At 34.2% G+C, this 23792-nt stretch overlaps 1 protein-coding gene across 6 annotated transcripts in view; it reads left to right on the top strand.

Annotated features, from left to right (window-relative positions):
* raw (NDT-like domain-containing protein raw) overlaps positions 1 to 23792 on the top strand; it is a 245932-nt gene that overhangs the window by 194820 nt on the left and 27320 nt on the right. The window lies entirely within an intron of this gene.

Below are 23792 nucleotides of genomic sequence, written 5' to 3'. Positions count from 1 at the left end.
CTTTGCACCAGTCATGTTGAAATTTTTATGGCACATTTTTAATTTCTCTCTAAAAATGTCCGTATACGTGAAAATTTATCAGAAAAGTAAAACTCCATGATGAGTTTGTTATGTATACATGAATTGATGACAATTAACCGAACTTGTTTTTTAAAATAAAGGGGATATCTGTCAAAAATGAGCAAAACGTTAACTTTATCCTAGTTGCATAAAATTTGGCATATGGATATAGTATTGCCGTAGACACAACTTTTTCAAGTAACTTTTTGTTAAATTCGATCTTAGAAATGCACTTTTTCAGTTTTTTTTTAAGTTGAATTTGACAAACACTGAACGTCAGTGGGTCGCAGTTGGCCGCATCATTTTAAGTTAAATTTAAAGCACAAACAAGTGCCGAAGTTAAACTTCATTGAAACGAAATCGAATCGAAAAAAAAGTTTCCCATATGATGCGCATTTTAATGGTGACACTGTATGTTCATTCAAGAAAGTATATACACTTGACTTGCTACAAACATGAAAATGTAACGTAGTTGATAAACTATTCCATTCTATTTCATCAGGTCCGACTTCCATTGTCTAATATAATATAAATTGATCTGAAATCCCTGAAAAAAATAAAAAAGATCTACGGAAAATAACAATTTTATTAAACAAAAAACTGAAATTATGAAGAAATAACATCCAAAAAAAAATTGAAGTATTAATAAAAAAATAATTTCCCCACACAGTCTCTGTGTGAGAGTAAGTCAGACAACCACACTGTCTGTGCATATGTATATGTGATGTTAAAAAAAATATGTTTTTTCCGTTAAACAGCTGTTGTACCCCTGCGAACGACAAATAAAAAGTGGAAAGTAAATAATAGTGTGAAAAACTAAAAAACACGCTTTAAGCAACACAAACTAAAAAATAATTCGAAACCAATTTAAGATTTTGTTCAACATCGATTAATAAGTCCTATAGCTTGATGTAACTAATGACTTTCAATAAATCTGAAATCAGAATAAATCTGTTTACAAAAAATATCATTCTGTTGTAAGAGTGGAGTGCCCATCTGACAAACAGCTTCTAGGTTAGGTTAGGTCCAAAGTGAGTGGGTCTATTCGACCCTCCACCGCAACCCGCAAGGGTTTATTGTGGCTCATCTATTCACACTCGACCAAATAAACCCATCTTCTTAACGAAGCAGAGTACTTTGTATGGTGAGTGGTCCTTCAGGTCAGATGGTAAGAGTACGGCTCTGACGAACTCTAAAAACCTGATTTGGTCCCCAGCGGGGCAGGCACAAAGTATGTACTCTGCTGTTTCATCATTTTCCAGTCATAGGCGATTCACAGTGTCTTCTGACAGTCCGAGTCTCTGCATATGATGATTCAAATGGCAGTGATCTGTAAGAAAGCCTGTTCATCCCTACTGTAGTCCAACAACTGTTTGGTGTCAAATTTCGAAGGGTGAATAAATGCCTTGAAGTGAGCCAATCCTGGAAGATGACAGGTTCTGGTCCGATGAAGCTGCTTGCAGCACCCTCCTTTGCAAGGGAGTCAGCAGCCTCATTACCTTCTAGGCCAGTATGGCCAGGAATCCAGACCGGAGACAATCTGTTAAGTCTTCCAATCGAGGAGAGTCGTTTTTAGGAATCTGCTACCAATTTAGACGTTGCTCGGTAGGAGCCAAGAGCTTCTTCCTACGCCGCGCCGCTTGACTGTCCGAGAATATTTTCATTGACTTGTGTATGAGGTTGAATTCTTCGAATCTCTCCGCACACAATTCAATAGCATTAATTTCCGCTTGAAATACAGTCGCATAGGTTCCTAGGCTCCTAACCAAGTATTTATAACAATGGATATTCAACACCCAACGCTTTTTTACAACAATTTTGTTGTAAATTGATTTATTCTGATTTCGAGATCATTAAAAGTCATCAGTTACATCAAGCCATAGGACTTATTATCGATGTTGAACACAACCTCGAATTATTTTTTATTTTGTGTTGATACTGAAGTGTTTTTTAGTTTTTTAAACTATCATTCATTTTTTGAATGAAACTGGTGTAACTTCACACCTATCATAGTATATTTTATTTTCATTCATTATACAATGGGATAAATTTTCAAGCAGTTTTCTTTTAAATGAATGAAAACTATTTGTGTATGAGTTGCAGTTCTGCCCTCAACTCATTGCCCATAGTTAATCATTACTTATTCCCAGTCGGAGAAATATTGGCAGAGCTGTCGAAGAATGAGATCATTTTCTTAAAAAATCGCTTATGTCACGATCGAGAATCGCCGACATTTCGGCTTCTCAAACCCTGAAAATTTATGAGCGAATCGATTCGATAGCGAACCCGAAAGATTCAGTCAGTAGTCATTTCTACCTGGGGAAATATTGATGCAAGGTAAGCGATTCAAGTCACATCACAGTTTATATTTAGTTTTTTGAAAAGGTTATTGATATTTATTCAAAAAATAATAGGAGTGGATGCGTCAGTTGGAGCGTCTGGGAAAGAATTGAAGCCTGTTTGTCACCCAGGTTTTAGTTTCAATACCTCGTATATCTTCTTATCATTGCGCAGTCATCCAAGTCCTTGAATATTATTGAATGAACTATGGCAGAATATGAAATAACATAAAACAACTACTATTTGCGATTTCAAAAACATTTATGCTAATGGAAAAAATAATAATCTAAAATAAATAAATTAAAAAACTCAAATGTTGCGTCTCAAAAATGTGTACATGATTAAATGAAAAGTGTTCTACAATTTTTTTCAATTATTGAAAGTTATTTTTATTTGATAAAATGTTTTTAGAATGCATGGGAATTTTTTTAAACTTTATTTACGTACTGAAATAGTAGTGATTGAATTAAGCCACTACAGTGAAAAAAAATTAAACAAATTCTAACTATGTTTGTTTGAAGGTGGTTAACAATGTTGCATGGTGAATTTCATTGTTTTGGACTTCCATTGTATAATATGATAAAATATGATTTGAAATCCTTGAAAGAACAAATAAAATCAAAATGAATAGCTGAAAATAACAATTATATTAAGCACAAAAAACCATGAAATGAAAGTACAATGAAATAAAACAAAAAATTGAAAATTGATCAATTGAAATGAAAATAAAAAGATTTCAAGGCAAGTTACTTCACGACGTTTCGGTTGTTAGTATCCACAATCGTCTTCACCCTAAGACGATGGAGGATGTATTATTTTCCAAAAGTATACTTGTTTGGGAGTTATGTAGTGTGTACCAGTCGAATTGATTTTTTCGAGGAGAAAACTTGAATAGATGTAGTTAGGGCAATGGACTTCAGTTTTTATAGTTAAATGCTTATATTGATCATGTAAGGGACTTGAATAGTTAAATGATTTATGTTGACTACGTAAAGGACTTTGAAGATTTTTATTGCTATTATAATGAAAATTTTTTGCCAAAAAAATTATCCTATCAAATTTGTCTATTTCTAGTCATGTGTGTCGAAATAACCAATGAAACCATCATTACACTGATAACTACCCATGGATAGTTTTCACGGGTAGTTATCACTTATGTCATGACATTGCTAAGCAACCAACACAATAAAGTTGTTTGACATTTCAGTAATTCAATTTATTTCGAAAATGTCACTTCCTCGCTTTGGTGTTCAAAATGATGCGGCAATTGACAAAATCATTGAAGAAAATACACCAAAAAATACTGTCAATAGTAAAAAATACACTTGGAAAATATTTATGGAGTTTTGTGACGCCAGAAAATATGAATTGGATAGAAATCGTACTCTCGAAGAGCTTGCATTAATACTCAAGGATTGGGCGATTAATATGAGAAAAAAGGATAGCACAGAGTTTAAGGAGGCTACTGTTAAAACCGTATGGAATATAACAAGCAAATTATTACAAGAAAAGTATTACAAGGAGTATATTATCATGCTAGACCCCTTTAAAAGTGTTGCATTCAAACAAGCGCGGAATGCACGCGACGCAGCACGAAGAAATTTACAAACAGATCCCACTAAACGCAAAACAAGCTCAGTACCATTAACTTCAAATGAAATGAGTAAAATTATAAACTTTTGGGATGAAAATACCCCTATAGGACTCCTACGCAAATTTTATCACATATCAGCGGTGGAATTGGCTTGGAGAGGTGGTGAAGGTGCTGCTTGCTTAGTTGATTATTTTCATATCGAAAAGGACAACAATGGATCTCCAACTAATAGGATAGAATATAATCCAATTTTCAATAAAACCTGCCAAGGGGGTTCAAAGAACTGCGCCTCTAGCAAATGGTTAGTTCAAAATAGTGATAACAATGCTTGTCCTGTCAGATTATTCATTAAATTATTATCAAAACAAGGCACAAATATCAAGACAAATAGACTATTTTTAAGGCCAAATCGTCACTGGAAGACAGGAAGCGATAACTGGTATGACAATATGCCTCTGGGTAGAAATATAATCAACGGATGGACGAAATCTTCTGCTGAAGCAATTGGCTTGGATACGAAACAGAGGAAAATAACCAATCACTCTAATAGAGCAACTGCAGTCAGTCAACTAGCTAAGAGTGGAGTTCAAGAACAGCAATTGTTGAAAATTACTGGGCACAATAATGGAAATTCCATAAAACCTTATTTGAATATTGATCAGGAACATCATAACCAAATAATCAATAGTATGCGTGGAAACACCTATGCAGTAACCGAGGCAAATACAGCAAGATCAACAGAATATCATTATACGAATTGTTCTTTTAATAACTGTGTGTTCAATAAATAATTTTGTTCGAATTGCAAAAAATTTTCTCACCGAATATCCCTCGAACATTGATAAATAACTCATAATTTTATCACAACTTCCTCAAGCACGTTATTTTAGGTAACATCCCTCCGCCTTCGGCGTCGGGATGTTACCAAATAACGTGCTTTCGAAAACTGTGATAAAATTATTTCGTTAGTTATCAATGTCCTTGGGATATTATAGCTGATTATTAAAGTGTAGTGATTTATAATTATAATTATTTTTTTAAAAATTATAGCTTATTTTTTATTCAACTCGGTATCCTTCTGGATTTACTTCGAAAATAAATCGCTTCCGCGTTGTAAAGAAACTGATATATGGAGAAAAAATAGAAACTATAAAAGGCGCCTTTGTTTCAAATAGTTTCTTCACAGGAATTAAATGATTATTGAAAAAGCCCCTCTACCAGATATATCTGTCTTGAGCAAAATTATATTTTCGTTAATAAACTACTACTTGAATTGAACTCATGATGATTTCTAAAAAGAACACGGTCAGTTAATAAGAAAATGGTGAAAACCCAGAGGTAATCGTGTTTTGATAGTTCTAGGGAGAATCTCAGGACGTTCAGTATTTTTAAGATTTTTGCACAGGTTCTGACAATAAGCTCATTGTAGTTTATATCATCAGATAAGAGTTGATGACAGAAAAATCTAAAAAGCTAAAATGATTCAGAATATTGATAATAACAAAAAAAAACATATTATCAAGATTGCTCCCAGGTTGTAAAAATCGTAAACTCAAATTGTTTTTTAACCTTTTATCTGATTTTGAAGTGTTTCTCAATATTCAATAGTCAATTGTAATTTTTATCCTTTTTAACACGCTTCACTTCTTTGTTTGTTTGTAACCAACTCCTTTGGACTCAATTTTGACTAACTTTGAATGGACAGATGTATTTTGAACTCTGTATACTTATCAAGAATCTATGACAATACAATAATTTTATAAGTTTATCTCATTATCTTGATAAGGATCGCCAGGATCAAATGATTTTCCCATACAGTCTCTGTGTGAGAGCAAGTGAAACAACCACACTGTCTGCGCATGCATATACAGGGAGTAACTAAATAAGTGACGATGTATCTCTGTAGTTGTTCCTAAAATAATTTTTTGCTGCGAACTGGTTTATTTTAGGCAAAAAACCCAAGAGACATTTTTTGTTTAGAATGAAACAGGCTATCGGAAATAAATTTTTAAATGGTAAATAAATAATAAGACAAACAGTTACATTGGAAATAAATTTTAGGGGTTGCGTTTTCCACCCCTTACAACCATGGGGTAAACCAAATAAATTACTGGCTAAGTGTCTTTTTGGTAGTACAAAACGTCAGGTTAATTTCAATATTGCAACTTTTTTAGTGCTTGTGAAAAAAATTGTTATACAAATTTTATGTACCCCCTTTAAGGGGCTGTATCTTAACAAGGGATGCTCCAATGAAGTTTCTTTATATGAAAGATCCTATTTTTTTTCCGATGAGGAATCACCTCCTTAAATGTTTTACACTTATTCAGTTACACCCTGTATTATATTAAAACAGCAAGCCAAACTAAAAAGTGGAAAATAAATAATATTTTAAAAAACTAAAAAAAAAACGCTTTAATAGCAACACAAACTGAAAAAATAATTCGAAACTAATTGAGGATTGTGTTCAATATCAATAATAAGTTCCATGGCTTGATGTAACTAATGACTTTCAACAAATCAGAATAAATCTATATACACAAACTAAAAAATAAAAAATAATTCGAAACTAATTCGGTCGGTAGTCGGTCGGTTCGACGGGGGTGCTTTGTTCACTCATTCAAACGACCGCCGTGTTAGTCGGTGGTTCAAGCCGCAGGCTGATCGATCGATTTTCACTTGCTTTCGTTCAACACGTTAAAAGGTAATAACTCCTTAGCCCTTAGCTCGCACAAGCTTCGACTTCTGAGGGTTGTCGTTCGTAGGGGTCGTACCCTGGTTAACGAAAAAACATAACTTAAACATACTTGAAACACATATTTTTAATTTAAGATTGTGTTGAATATCGATAAGTCCTATGGCTTGGGGTAACTAATGACTTTCAATAAGTCTGAATAAATCTATTTACAAAAAATTTAATTTTGTTGTGAAAAAGCGTGGGGTGTTAAATATCTATTGTTATAGATACTTGGTTGGGAGCTGTTTGCCAGATTGGAGTCATAATAAAAATATAATAAAGCATTCCACGCTTTTTTACAACAAAATTATTTTTTGTAAATTTATTATTGATTTCAGACTTATTGAAAGTTGTTAGTGACGTCAATCCATAGGACTTATTATCAATGTTAAACACAATCTTAAATTATTTTCGAATTATTTTTTAGTTTATGTTGCCATTAAAGCGTGTTTTTTTTTAGTTTTTTGAACTATTATCAATTTAACATTTTGTAATAAGCGTTATGGGTCTGAGGGGTCTGCCAGCATTTACGTAGTTGTTGATCAGTGAATAAATGTTTGACGAGAATAAATACTTTATTAGACATATACAAGTATATACAATCTAGACATGTATATTCAAAAAGTAGTATCTTGCATTATCTGCAAGTTGATGAATTAATAATAACTGTAATAATGTCACATATGGCAGACGAACTACAGAAAGACTCTAAATTAGTCGAAATGAAGTCGAACACGGATGTATTTTTAGCACACTCTGTACGTGATGATCTATAATCGGGCCTGATGGGCCTGATGTCATTCCTATATTCGAAGAGAAAGAAACGTCGGACGACACCGCGGTGGTCATTGGACGGAACGCAACTGTTTACAAACCGAACACAAACGAGCTATGACCTTTCCTCTATTTTTTATTCACAATTCACATGCCGCACAATAAAAAATGAGATCACCTTTTCGACAAATTGCCGAGTTATTATGGTTGTAGTGTATTTTGACTACAACATTTTTGGCATCATGTGCGTCCAAGGCGTAGGTTCGCGAATGTTCTTGAGAGATTTAGTATGACCATGTTATGAAATTCAAATTGCGTATTTTCGTTGACGTTTTTGAATGTCTTCATGTTATGACCTTTTGGTATGCCGGAATGTTTCGCTGGCTGAAGACAACTATCTGTGTAGAATCCACTGTGCCATCGAAACAAAAATGGCGATAACATATTTTGTTACTTTTTTCTGCCTTCTTTTTATAACAACCGGTGATTCGTAAACCAGTTTTTAAAGTTTTTTAGTAATTCAAAATACTTTTTAATTTTTCTTCAGTATCTTCTGTAGAATATAAATTGTTATTGATTTCAAATGAACGAACATCTATTAAAAATCTATCATTTGTCTATATTTACCTATAATCTATTCGTTGTTTCACTTTCAAGTTATAAAACAGCCCAATAAATGAAAAAACTTCTAACATAATTAGATCAAACTATTTGAGTAAAAAAGTTCTATATTAATATAATAATAATAATATTAGATAATATTTATTTAGTTGTATCATATACAGGTGACATTGAGTATGTCAAAACGTGTACAAATACAAAATTAAAAATACAAACCCCGTGCACTTAGAGGCACAATATACAATTTACATAGATAATATAATATAATACAATATATAATAGTCAAAACCTAAAATATAATCTGCTATTTATGCAACAGCATCGTTATTGAAATCGGCCTAAAATGTTGGACATGTACATACTATATAATAGTCAAACCAAAAATAATCTGTTATTTGTGTAACAGCATCATATCAAAATCTTCCTAACATGTTACACATATACAGGGTCATCCATATATTCTCTGAGATAATAATAGGATTTATCCAGGAGCAACTCTTTGATTTGATAGTTATACTGTTTTAGAGCCAGATTTTTTATTGTATTCGGAAGTTTGTTGTACAATTTAATGGCCATAAGCCTGGGACATGATTCAGATACAACTAATCTATCTATCTATCTATGAGACAGGTCCGATGAAAATTTTTGCTGAAAAAGCGAATGCTCTTCAAAATAATACATCCATTGATTTTGAATATATTTCCATTGATAACTTTTCAATTACAAGCATTCGAAAAAAGTTATTAGAGAAAGATATAAATATCTAAAAAAATTATAAAAAAAATGTTATTTTTCATCACTCCCTCATTTTCAAGAAGACTGCCGAGGTACACCACCAACACCGAAAACTGGAATTTGAATACACGTTTAGGAATCAAACGTTAAAAGATAAGACCTCGTTAGTCCTTAGCTTAGTTTCTAACTTCTGAGTTATGATCGTATGGGGGCGATAGGTGATCAACGGAAAAACTGATTTTTTTTAACAGATTTATTAAAAACCGATATAAAATACTCGGTACGACGCTATACGAGGTATGTTCAAAAAATAATGTGAACGTTGAAATTTCGCGGGCTACGTACATTCGATTAGCGATATTTTTTATGTTGGTACGTTCGTATCGATCGAATGTCAAGGTTTTGCTCACTGTCTTCAATTCCCGTGGCGTGGTGTAAGAGGAGTTCTTGCAACATGGTCATCTTCAAGTTATGCGCCGCTTGCGAGAAGCAATACGAAGAAAACGTCCGGTATTGTGGAAAAACAATGCATGACTTTTGCATTACGATAATGCACCTGCATGGCTTGTTCGTAATTGTTTTGGTCAAAATATCGTTATCATGCCTCAGCTACCGTATTCGCCAGATTTGGCCCCCTGAAACTTTTTCCTGTTCCAAAGATTGAAGAGATCCATGAAAGGACGGCGTTTTGCGAAGCAGAACTGCTTCGAGGATTGGAAAAAACGCTGGCACATCTCTATTATATCTGAGGGTAACTACTTTGAAGGGGACAAAATAGAAATTGATGAATAAATAAATATTTTTCGAGAAAAATAAAATTCACCTTATTTTTTGAACATACCTCGTATATACAGTACTATTCACCTACATACCGAACACAAACGAGCTTCATAACTCTTTCTTCATTTTTTATACATATTTCATATGTCGTGCGATAAAAATGAGGTCGCCTTTTCAACAAATTGTCGAGTAATTCAACTACAAAATATTTGACATCATGTGCGTCCAAGGCGTAGGTTATAAGTACCTACGAGAATATTCAAGAGTTTTAGGATGTATCACTGTCATGATATTCGAATAACTGTCTGCAGAATAATCACTATTCAATTGAAAAAAAAGTGGACGTAGGACAAACCTACATAGAAAAGATACGTTGGAGATAAACGTCTGCACCTCGTCTCCGTCCGACTTCTGTTCCGTGTGAATCCGCGCTTTGAGGTATAGTTCAAGTAAACGATATAGTGCAACCTACCTACCAAAAGATCCCCTTTAATAATATAGTTAGAGAGCTAACTAATTTCGTTATTCAATAATCATTTCTGATCACATAAGAATCACAATAACTATATAATATCTATATATAATAAAAAAATATATAATATAATATATATATATATATATATATATATATATATATATATATATATATATATATATATATATATATATATATATATATATATATATATATATATATATATATATAATATATAATAAATATTTTGTTTATATAGGTGAGTGGTATCCTCTTCTGCCAGTCTTCTTCGGAAATATTAGATACATATCTTTAATGAGGTCTATAACCTCCTTATCAAATTTTGAAAATTTATTTTTACGCCTGATGTTTTGTTCCAATTTTCCCCAAATCAACTCGATGGGATTGAAAACACAAAAATAGGGAGAAAGTCTCACTATGGTGTGTCCTTACATTTTAGCAATAATCTCATGGGCATACTCTTTTTCAAATGTTTTTGTCTGTAAAACTTCAAGTAGTCGATTTTTGGTATAGTTTTCTTCAAAATACAAATTATTATCCATTGAAAAACTTCGTATTTATTCTTTCCTCGGATTTTTATTCGGTACTTTGATGAGCTGTCGCAAATGATAGGAAGCGTTGTCAAGAACTTTTACACTATTCGCATCCAAATTTGGGATCAATGTGTTTTCAAACCATTTCTCAAAAATATTAGCTTCCATGTTCTTATGATAGTCAACCTTGCAGTCCTCAAGTTTTTTCCACATAATTTCAAAGAATTTGGAACCCATCCTCTACTTCCTCCACAATGCACAATGATTAGTCGCGATCCTTTGTTTGCAGGAATGTTAGGCGTACACATTCTCGAACCATCAGTTTACCCTTTCGTAACTGTGTCGTGAGTGTCATACCAAGTTTTGTCCAAATAGAAAATTTGCTGTTGTTCTTGTCTATATTTAGTTATTTGTTTTAAGTATTTGTTGCGCAATTCCACCATTCTTCTGCTTTCCATAACTGCTTGACGTTTGTTTATTATTTTAAATCTAAATCCTAGTTTCTTCATCCAATTCTGAAGAGTTTTGTCACAGCAGCTCACGTTATGGCCGGAAGTATTCAATTTCTTCCTTATGATTCCAGTTGTAGAAATCTCATTGCTTTTTTAACAGTCGTACATTGTTTTTTTCAATGATTTTGTTAGATGAAAATCTAAGAGTTTTCGTAATCCCGTATCACATCGCGTCTTGCGTTCATAAGGTTTGTTTTTGACTATTTTACGTACAGTTGAGAAATGAATTTCGGTCAAATCTGATGTTGCTTGTAATAGTTTGTTTTCCTCGAAACCAAACTTGAGTTGTACCTACATTCTTATATACATTGAAACATACTCTCTGTATTTCAATATTCAAATGCATCTGAATATTATTCACTGGTATCTCTTTTCCGCATTGTTCACCATTGCTATATATAATATCGAATTTCAACACCCAAATCGCGATCAGTTCCTGAACTGAACACGACGGTGATAACCAAGGCTACAATTCTTCGATTTCTATTCGTCACCTTATCATGGCTTCAAATTAAATTTTATGTCTCTTCAGCCAATCATAAAACTCGGTTGGTAAAAATTATCCAATACGAACCGCCAAGTCTACAGTCCACGTGGACTGGTTCGGCTTTCTATGTATTGGGTTCTTTGGTCTTTGAGAGTGCCGACATCTTTGAATATGCACAATATCGTTTACTTCGACTCTAACCAAGAGCATGCACGGGCCTGAGGAAAAAAACGCATTTTTTTGTTCAAAATTAGCTTTATTTATCAACGTAATCGCCCTCAAGAGCCAATCAATCATTCCAGCGCCACTCTAACATTTTAATACCACTTTTGTAGAACGATTTATCTCTGGCCTCAAAATAGGCCTCAGTTTCAGCAATAACCTCTTCATTAGGGCGAAACTTTTTACCGATGAGCATTTTTTTGAGGTCTGCGAACTGCCAGTAGTCGCCGGAAGCCAAATCTGGCGAATACGGTGGCAATTCAAAGTTCAATTCATGTAGTTTCGCCTTTGTTTTGATCGACTTATAACACGGTGCGTTTTGATGAAACAACATTTTTTTCTTTATCATATGCGGTCGTTTCTTGGCAAATTTGACTTTCAAACGCTTCAATAGCACTATATAATATTCATTGTTGATGGTATTTGCCTTCTCAAGATAGTCGATGAATATTACACCACGCACATCCCAAAATACCGAGGCCATAACCTTTCCAGCCGATTTTTGTGCTTTCGGGCGCTTTGGACAAGGTTCACAAGTTGCTCTCCAATCAGATGACGATCTTTTTGATTCCGGAGTGAAGTAATGGATCCATGTTTCATCCATTGTCTGGTGTTACTGCCTCATTGGGACGACTACTGCGTTCTGCATCATCGGTGTCTCTACGACCACGTTTGAAGTCAGCAAACCAACGTTTAATTGTTGTTTCTGATATAGCGGAGTCCTTATAATACTTTTCAAGCAATTGTTTCGCTTGAACGGAATTTTTTCCTGTCAAGAATCAATGTAAAATTAAACACGAAATAGTTTTTGATCCATTGTTTTGAAAATAATAAAAGTAGTATCACTCTTAGCACAATAACTCACAAACTTTGAAATTTCAACAGATTTATTTTGAAGGTTATTACTAACTGAAAAAATGTTGAATGCAATAAGACCAGCGCCATCTATGTGTTAGGACGGAGACTTTTCAGCCCATGTAGCATTAAATATAAACTATTCTGGTTTCCATTTCACCAGAGTTTCTAATTCTGTTTGAAATACGTTTGTGGTGAATTAAGGGTCACTTTCACTTCTGAATATTGTTCAACATTTTTCCAAGACGTCAACAAAAGAGGGAGTTGAATATGATGAATTTTGCTTTACTCCTTCATTGACATCCGTTCGAATGCAATTTCGGAACGTCTTAGCTCCTTCCCAAGAATCCGTGCTATTTTCGGAGCTTACCGAATCCTTCAAAACAGCAGAGGAAATGGCTAACAAGTAGCAAACATTCTGTGGTCAGTCACCAGATACAAAGATGCATTTTAATCGCCGACTACATTACTGGCGCATACAACAGAGTCATCGTTCGATTTCAGGGTTGCGTCCTTTTCAATAACAAAATGATCCGAGTATTTTGATGAACCGAGTTTGTTTGTAATTATTTACATCGGCTTTCCTCTAGGTATGTGAATGAAGGGGCAATGGCTTATGGCGTCGAAGAAATCCGAATAGAAACACTTTGTTTTAACCAATTTCACTCGTGAACCTCACGTGGCTGAATTGTTGAGAATCGACAGTTCATTACTCTCTTGAAGATAATTGCACCATTTAATACCTGTTGAATTCGTTTCATTTCAAAAGGATGATCAACGTACTAGGGCAGATTGAAGCTTCTAGATTTTATAATTTATAATAATGATAAATGGTGTTTGCGAAAAAACCTTTTGGTTATCTCATTTTTTCACCATTATATGATGGAAAACTTCTGAAGAAAGTTAGAAATTAATTAAATATATCTATGAATGAAACTCTTCACAAACAATGTTCCAGATATAAACAAAAAGAAAAAATCCATCTGAAACAACTGCTTTCATACATATCAACATTGTCATTTACGTCATTTTCAAAATATCATCCATATCTTATGTATTCACTAATTTTTTTTTATTCATTGCACTTGATTACACATTTTCTTCACCTTATTATTATTTCAGTTCCTTTTCAATTATATTCCATTATACAGGGTACCAAGTAGATGCTTGTCGTTTTAAAATTATTTAATTGAATGTTATATAATGATTTCTATCGATTAACAATTTGACTGTTATTCCCTGAGACTGGCTGGCTCAAAACATGAAAAAAAAAATTCAGATGGAATACTCCATATTTCAATTTTTAATTTATATATGATTTTTTCAAAAGCACTTTTTTAAGAATATGATGTTGTATGAGTGAATATCTAACCGTTTGATAGTTATATCATAACCTGTCCCTAATGAAGTGCCGTCATCGTACATAAAAAGTGCTCAAATGAGCTCGCACCAGTATACAAGACAGTGATTTTCCTTCGAATTAAGAGATTCCAAGCCACGTTAGATCACGACGTTTCGATTGTTAGTACCTATCTACAATCTTCTTCGGGTGATGAGTGGACTGATTCCTCCGAGATATGACTATTTATGGGTCGTTCGAGTACTTTCACTTATACCCGCTTTCCATTTTTTTCCGCTTCACTGGTTCAGTGGGAGATGACTGTTTGGTGGGAGTTGGCCATTTTTCGCTTGATGATGGGCAACATATGGAAACCCATCGTAATGCAAAAAAGGGCAACATACTGAAACCCGGTGGAAACCCGGAAACGGCGGTGAGTAAACAAAGCACCCACGTCGAACCGCCCGGTTACCGACCGACCATTAAATCATTCAAAGAAAACATTTCGTTGCAACAAATGTTTGGCATTTTCTTCAATTTCTGGAAGAGAACACTTCAATCAACTAACATTCTCCATTTTTTGCACAATAATAACTTCCGACAGTACAAAAATACCTGAAAATAATTTTAATGATAATTTTAATCTAATAATAACACTGATGAATTTCAAACAAGACTCCTCTGACGGAAGCAATAAACTCTTTCGAAGGTTCGAAATAGATGAACATTTCAATCTAGCAGACCACTATTACAATATTCATGCAGTCATTGTTTACTGTGGTTCTGGCTTTGAATTTGGTCATTATTACGCCTTGGTCAAAGACGAAACGGACTGGTTTAAGTTTGACGATAGTCATGTCACGAAGTGTTCTGGCAAAGTATCGAATCTATTGGAGCCTTTGAAGACACCCTACATTTTATTCTATATGAGAGAGAGAGAGGGCATTGGCAGATCAAGATCTTCAGACAATGCGGTGCTGCAGGTTTTTCTGGGTTTTCCTGCAGCTGAAAGATCAAATGCGCCACTGGAATCAATGAAGTCGCCCCGGAGTGCCAATTAATTTTTATTGTTGTTTTTATTTTTATCGTTGTTTTACAATTTTAACAGGCTGAAAATAAAAACTGAAAACAAGTGAATGGTAACCGGGCAACCAAAAACCATAGCCTCCTCTATCCACGTGTACTGAATACTTAAATTTCATTCGGACTTCTACTGTCTAATTTGATATAAAATGATTTGAAATCCCTGAAACAACGAATATAATTGAAAGTTAAAATGGATAGCTGAAAATAACGATTATATTAAGCAAAAAAATCCTGAAATAGAAGAAATACAAAGGACAAATTGAAAATTGAACAATTAAACAAAAAAGGAAATAAAAATTAAAAGATTTCAAGCTAAGTTACTTCACGCCGTTTTGATTGTTAGTATCTACAACCGGGTGATGACTGTCGTCAACTATATTTTTATAGTTGTTCGTTGTGTTATCTCGTGAAAAGTTGTATTACATTTGGCAATTTAAATATGTTCCAATAGCAATTAATTTTTTTTAATGATCGCTCTTTTATATCTCCGCTTGGTTTTTAAACGCAAATTCGTTCATGTGACCGATTTAGGCTAATTACTTTTCTCAATATTAATCTCAAGTCTATAGTATAGGTTAAAACTAAATGAAAAGTAAATATATTTCGAGTTAACACAGTATCCCTCTAAATACTTAATGTTTTGATCAACCAATTTAACTAATTAATTATTTTTCCATAATCTTTTTCATCATTGGACATTTTTCTTATCTTCACACTAGATGAATCTCGCATTATTCGGGTCAAACCTTGCCCTAACTTTTGCGTCATTCACTAATTTGTAATATTTACAAATAAGTGGTTGTTATCCAAATCGATGAAGAAATTGACTATAATCGGGTAATTGCCGATAGAAATATCGATGACATAAATGTTTGAAGTTGATGTCATCCGGGTAAAAGGAAAGTTCTAAGTTTATGGATCGGTCAACAATACACTTCGTAAATGAATGTTGTTGAAGTGTTTCGATGTTTGTCAGGCGGCAATCGAATTGAATTTTTTCGAACACTGATGTCATTCATGTCCGAGTCAGATCGTTTTGGGCTCTTGAACGATGAATAATCAGTTTGGTGGCACTGAAAAAGTAACAGAAAACGTCATCAAAATAATAATAATAAAAATGAATTGATTGAAAAATACAGTTCAGACGTAAATAGTACCCACTTTTTACTTTTGAACGTGGCAAGATACCAAAAAACAATGGTGTGACATCACTCGCCACAGAGAGAGCGCTAGCATTTTTTTCAAATAGAAAAAATTTACAAATAGTAAAAGTTATCGCTTTCCTAAAAAACGAGCCGGACATTCACCAAGCTTGGATTGATAGAATAAAACCCCCTTCTTACGAAAACCAATTTGTTCAGCATATATATGACAATTATGTTGTCTGTGAGCACCCTTTTTTCGGGACTGTTTAGATATGGGGTATCACATCTAAACAGTTTAAACAGCTATTAGGTATTGGTCCACCATCTTTATTCATAATATTATTATGTTTCTGAAAAAGAGGTTGGTTGGGTAACAGAATCAATTTTTTCTTAAAAAAATCAATTGTATTCTTGCCGACGTTTCGAATTTAATTAAATTCTTCTTCAGGGCTCTGTAACAATGAATTTTCATAAATATACCTTCCACAAAACTTATACGATTATTATCGTTTCAATTTCCCAAGAAATAATGAGTTCTTAATTTAATTACTCACCAAAAAGTAGTTATTTCGTGTTCATAATATTACGATTTTAAAAACCATCAGATATATTAGATATATATTTGAAACATAAAAATAAAAAACATTACAACAAAAAAATTCGGAAAAATTATTTCAGAAAAATTATTGGACCACTAAACTAGTTAATATTATTATGTTTACTTATTTCTACACTCTCTCATAGGCATCTAGATGCCTGTTGTTGACTTGTCTAACTAATCTTAATGAACTAAAGTCTATGGAATGATTTTGTTGCAAAATATGATGGGCGACCGATGTTTTTTCGGGTCTTCCATATTTTAAATGTGCCAAGTGTTCCTTATATCTCATTTCAATAGACAATTTTGTCCATAATATTTTGCATCGCAGTCCTTACATTTAATTGCGTAAATTCCAGACTTTTCGGAATTTTTGACTTTGTCTTTTGGATTTCCTAATATGCTGGGCTGAATTTTCTCGTGCAACGTCTTTTGACATTTCCTCTCACACATGAGAGGAAGAGTCAAACGGACAATACAGGAAATAGCAGTCAGTAACGGTTTCTCGAGGGGTATTGTAGATGATATGATAAGAAAGAAAAAGTTTGGGTTAGATTAGGTCTTAAGTGAGTGGGTCTAGTCGACCCTCCACCGCAACCCGCGAGGGTTTATTGTGGCTCATACCTATTCACACTTGACCAAATAAACCCAGCTTCTTAACGACGCCGATTAGTTTGTATTGTGAGTGGTCTTTCAGGTCAGATGGTAAGACTCTAATAAACATGATTCGGTCCCCAGCGAGGCAGGCACAAAGTATATAATCTGCTGTTTTATCGTTAATGAGGTAGTCGGATAGTCAAGGTGCAAGATTCTCACCTTGATACCCGCGACAACTTCCCATATGAGGGTTTTTACACGTCAGCAACACCTGATGATGCATTTTGCCACTTGAGCGCAAACGTTTGCTAACCTTCTCATGGAGGGTTTGTTCCTCCTCCTGCGTACGCCGTTCAAGAATTTGGTGCAAGGCGGTTCCATAAGGTACCCCGCTCTTGAGGAGCCCACCCAGTCGTTTCCTGGCTGCACCACCAAACCTTTTTTTTTTTAGATTCAGTTATTGGATCAGGAGTTGGTGAATTGAGGAGCTCTCGCTCCTGATCTAAATTTACAGGGAGGTCAGTTGGAGTCGTGAGCTCGGCATCCATCTTCTCTGTAGACTCAGCGTCAGAAAAAATTTTTGAGTTTCCTCTGTCCATAAAAGTCCCACGAGTAGCTAGGGAAAAAAGGTCAATCACGGCAGAGACCCGCATTACCGTGACAAGGCTATGCTACGATGAGAAGGCGCCCCGTATCTCGAAGGTTCCGTAGAGACAGCTGATTGGTTCAGTGTCATTCATCCTCTAGGATTAAGCCATCGTTGGGATACCATTCAGTTAGGGAATAAGAGAACCACGAGTGATTCTGTCATTGCCGTATCCAGCGGGGCTACGTGGAAACAGGCATCCGATGGCCTTTTTGCTCAACCCCCACATCCCATGCCAATGCACTCACAAACAGCATACACAGTGGTTCGGGCAGTAAAAGATGAACAAGGACATCCAACCCGCCAATAAAAAAGTTCAGGTTAACAATGAACGGCATCTCAACTTTTAAAAACGACGAAAAACAAAATGAATATATCTCAGTTCTATACCACCAATAATAATAATTATAATGATTTATTAAATCCTTCATGATTACAAGTTGATATAGGATACACGAAGAACTTTGGAAAGATTTTCAAGTAACTAGGTATGAAGGTTGTTTTTAAAGCAAGTCATGCACTACAAAGCCTTTTAGGAAATCCAAAAGACAAAGTCGAGAATTCGGAAAAGTCTGGACAAAAAAAAACTATTGAAATAAGATATAAGGAACATTTAGCACATCTAAAATATGGAAGACCAGAAAAATCTCCGGTCGCCCATCACACTTTGCAACAAAACCATTCCATAGTATTTAGTAACATAGTAACTAATCTTAAGATTAGTTAGACAAGTTAACAACAACAGGCATCTAGATGCCTATGAGAGAGTGTAGAAATAAGTAAACATAATAATATTATGAATAACGATGGTGAACCAATACCTAGTAGTATACTATATAGATTGTTAAAATAAATATCAGGTTTACCTGACTATTACATAAAGACATATTGTGAGACATATTGTACCTAGAAGAGGTATCTATGGTATGAATAAGATTAACATTGTACGTATTTTTAGTTTAATCTTCCTCTTGCAGATGTTCACTTGGTGATCGAAACACGTGTCGAGATGTTAAAATAAAGGTTTGGTGTTGGGATAAAGCTCCAGTAATATTCATGATGGTATTATATATAACAATTTGCATAATCTTCATTCTAATAAATTCCTACTTCGTTCACTTCAAATAAAAAATGCTTCAGTTGAAACACTGAGTGGTGTAGGTAATTTCCATTTTGTTCATTCCGTTCTAAAAATTATAATTTAACTACATAATGAAGTATTAATAGAAACTATTACATCTCCTTGATAATCGACTCAACTTAATAATTGGTTCCGTTGGAAGAGACATAAAAACATAAAAATAAGTATTTGTAATGAAACCGTATCATCAAACACGTTTATTTTTAATCATAAACATTAAAAGAAACAGTTAACTAGTTTAGTGATCCAATAATTTTTCTGAAAAAAGGTTGGTTGTTTCATGTCGTTTTGTGTTGGTGTTGTCTAGGAAATTTTGGTTGTTTGCAATGTTTTTTATTTTTCAAAATATGTATCTAATATGTCTGATGGTTTTTGAAATGGTAATATTATCAAGACGGAAAACTATTTTTCGAGCCCTGAAGAAGAATTTAATTTAATTCGAAAAGTCGGCAAGAAAACAATTGTTTTTTAAGAAAAAATTGTTCCTGTTACCCAACCAACTCTTTTTAATTAAAAGAAACAGTTGAACGAACTTTGATGAAAGATAAATTCATAGAAAAAAAAATGTTTTTCCTGAAAAATAAAAATTCCATCTGTACCTCGTAGTGATTTTTTGTTTGAAACTCAAAGTTGGTAGTTTTGAATTATTTTCCTCAATGGTCCGCGAGCAAGAGAAAGTAGGCGTTATAGCAGCCAATAAACGGTGTGATGAGTGACCAGTGAACAAACCCACTTGAAAGATGTTAATGATATCTCTTGCTTCAAATTATTATTTCACTCGCATTTAAGGCCCAGAATACAAGGCTAATTGCCACAGCAGTCAAAGCAATTGGAAAAAGAGAAGAACAGAGTCCTGATATGTCAAAATGCCCGATCTGAACCAGTGACGTCATAATATGTTCTATCCATTGAAGAGAGAATAACTAAACAATTGAAACGATAACCAAATAGGAAGAAATTCTCGTCTTGGCATTTACGTCAGTCATAAACTTAACGTCAGATACAACATCACGATGTTTTTCGTATTGCATGTTTCCATTGCGAAAATTTTGGATCACAAGGTGCTGTGACGCATTGACCAAGATGTTGTATGATCCGCAGGTCAAATATATGTAAAAGTGACCTCTCAGACAGTCCATATTATTATCATGTATATGGACTAAACCTCGCAGAACCTTATTTTTTTGGGGTAATCAATGATATTATTCAGCTTTCTTGACATTACTGCAAAAAGTAGTATAATATTTTCGTGCCCTTATTTGGCGAGCAATTTCTGCCAATATTCAATATTCAAGGTGGAATCAATAATGAATGCCATTAAGAAAATTGCCAGTCACTATCGATGTGTAATATTCAAATTGGATTTTGCATAATTGAACATGTTATCGGTTTTATTATTTATTATTTAAATGATTGAACTCTCCGAGTATCTCGAAGTTGTTTAACACATTTCTTCTCAATACCGTAGATTCTGTTGTCTTTTTTTCTATCGAGATTCAACTACTCCACGCACATATGAAAATCAACAAATCAGAAGGGAGTAGGTTCATCCGTGTAATCGAACTATCATTTTGGTCAAGTGTCAAAATTAATTAGAACCACTCGAACTGAGAATTAATTTTGAAATTCCATTCCTAGACCCATCGAGGATAAATTACAAAAGTTGTATTGGTTGTTTAACCTTCCACAAACTGAGAATCAACAAAGCTAAATCAATAGAGGTTCTGCTGAAGTGTAATGGAGGCAAACGGAGAATATCACCCCGATAATATAAACCACTGAAGAGTCCAATTAGTCAGTAACTTGTCAAAAACATACATTTTCTCTACTAATTGAATGATCAATATAACAGTTGAAATTTTGACACTTAGCTTTCCTTTGGATCATTGACGTTTCGGAAAATATTCCTTTTTCGTTTTCAAAACCCAATAATCTACTTGTGAACAGCGCCTCAATTGCAAACAGCCACATTTTCTTCGATACACGTCAAAAGAATGGAATGTTTAGATGTAATATGTGATACTTTACATGAATACATATACGGGATGTCCTTTAAGAATTGTGTTTAGGTTCATATTTTCAGCAATGGCGATCCATTTCCACAGAGCTATTTGAAATACGATTGTTAACTGTTGAACGATTATATGCGGATTCTTTGAGTCTTCTCATTTTTTCATGATCACCAGTTGCTTTTAAAATATGCTCCTCTATCCTCGAATAGGATGTTCATTTTTTCCTACATCTGGGAGGACTTGAAGTTTCACTTCAAGTCCTCCCAGATGTAGGAGTAATTCAAGCGGACTTAATGCCATTGATGTATGTGTGGAGAGATTGGTGAAATTATCACACAGGAATCACATGAATCAATAAAAATGTTTCCCGATAGTTGAGCAACAGCCAAGTTAGTATTGATCTGCCAAAAAACTCTCCTCAATACAAAGATTCAGTAAACAGTTTTGGATTCCTGGTTACATTGGCTCAGAAGGTAAAGCACCTGCGATGCAACCTTTCTTATTAGTTCAAAATCTGTTTTTCCGTTAACCAGATGTCGCACCCCCACGATGTCACGCCTTGTATTTATCGTTGACTGATTAAGTCAATTTATAAACGATTCCTCGGTGTTCCACAACTTGGCGTGAGGGTGACTACAAGGGATTAGAGAGAGCATAGCTCCCTGGTTAGGCCGCCAGCTGTTAAACAGAGAAGAAGGGCGTGGGTAAGATGGAGGGTAGAGCGCCACCCGCTTTATCAACCCTAGAGCTTATACAGCAGACACAACAAAAACGGGAAATTTACTCTATACGGTAACAAATTGAATCAAACTCAAATCTAGTTCAAATATTTATAATTCCTTTCCCTAACATCTACACCTTTCTCAGTTGGTTCCAAACTTGTTAAGAAATCCCTTGATTTATCTGTCAGTTTATAAATTTTATCAACCGTTATTATAGGACTCCCCCTACAATACTGGAAGGAGGCCTTGAGCTACTGAGTCCACAAAGTATCAAATGTGGAAAGATATTACTTTTCTAATTGTAAACAATACCAAAATATTCATAAGATATAAATTATATTACACCTATAGCACAAATGTTTCCATTCTAAGGGGACTGTAATGAACCCAGGCTCCCCAAGGGAGAAAGGAGGATGTCTCTTCAATACTTGAGACGTTGCTGTTTTGAAGTTATACTTTACCTTAGATATAGCTATATCGCCAGCTTACAGTAGGTTGATGGAATGAAATCATGTTAATAGGCATGAAAGCATACTACACTAGTATTTTTTTTTCTTTTTGGGCAGGTTTGAAGAACATAAATCTTTGTTGAGATAATAAATCAAGCATCAAAAATCTAGTCACTGATAAGTTATTTCTCCCTATCTTAATAGCTAAGCTTATCTGTGTGTGTGTGTCTCCCTCGAGGTGGCTTGAAGAACAAGAATGGTCTTAGTGTTCCAAACTTAGGTATGTAGTGTTCTGTCGGTACAACAATTGTGATCGGCTCAACAGCGGGTAACTACCAACTACTGCTACTACTGTATTAGGCATTCATGCAAGGATGTCTAGTTTTATAGCAATACTAACACGAGGAAATGGTATCCAGTAACAAGTCATATTAGATGGAAAGGTTTAGTGGAAGTGATGTCCAGGACGATACGTCTAGACAGAATGATCAAGAGTTGTCTCGTTGATGAATACCAACTCACCTTTGGTGTCGTGTGGCCTATAGGTTTACTTTTGCTCCAAGAAGCCAAGATTCAAATCAGTAAGATTCTGTTCTCCATAAGAAATTAAATCCAACAAGTGAGTTGAATGTTTTACCAGCGTTTTACCAGCATTCAAATGCCAAGAATAAAACAATTTCCTATTCTTATAAAAGATGATCTTACTTGGTTAATCCGAAAAATCGAGAAGTTTGGACATAAATTCCAAAATTAGCAAATGGCTCAAAGGTAGAGGACTTCGTTTCAACTCTTAATAAGAGAACTTGAAATGTTAAGTTCATGACATTGAAATCAACAAGGAGTTACCATTCTTAGATGTGTCTTACTGGTTAGAAATAACCTGAATACCAGTACTTTTAGATATATTACTGGTAACTCACCCCGTTGTCCTCAATACATAATGGAAGACCTAAACGTCATTGTCCATAGGTCCTTTATAAAAAAACAGGGTCACAGCTGAAAGCAAATATGTTAGATAAGTTTATTATGAAACGTAAATTTAGCGAGAATCTTGGTAAATTTTCGACTTTTCAAAAATATATGGATTCAGAGTTTATTGTCCTTCCGTATGGAGATACATTAACAGATTAGATCGTATTTTCAAAAAATTGAATGTAAAACTAGGCTTCAAAACTTATTGGTCATTTCAAAAAGTGTAAGGTAATCTTAAAGACAAGATGTTGGAAAATAAATAGTCGGAGATATATGAATAAGTTATGAGTTCTGTGTCAAAAAATACGGTCAGGCTAAGCAAGCCATTAACACTCGTTTCTG

Source organism: Leptinotarsa decemlineata, unplaced genomic scaffold, assembly GCF_025532065.1.
Source record: "Leptinotarsa decemlineata unplaced genomic scaffold, Ldec_3_MD MMD2_tig00002974_RagTag_RagTag, whole genome shotgun sequence".
Taxonomy (NCBI): domain Eukaryota; kingdom Metazoa; phylum Arthropoda; class Insecta; order Coleoptera; family Chrysomelidae; genus Leptinotarsa; species Leptinotarsa decemlineata.
This window is presented reverse-complemented; position numbering and strand designations above follow the sequence as displayed.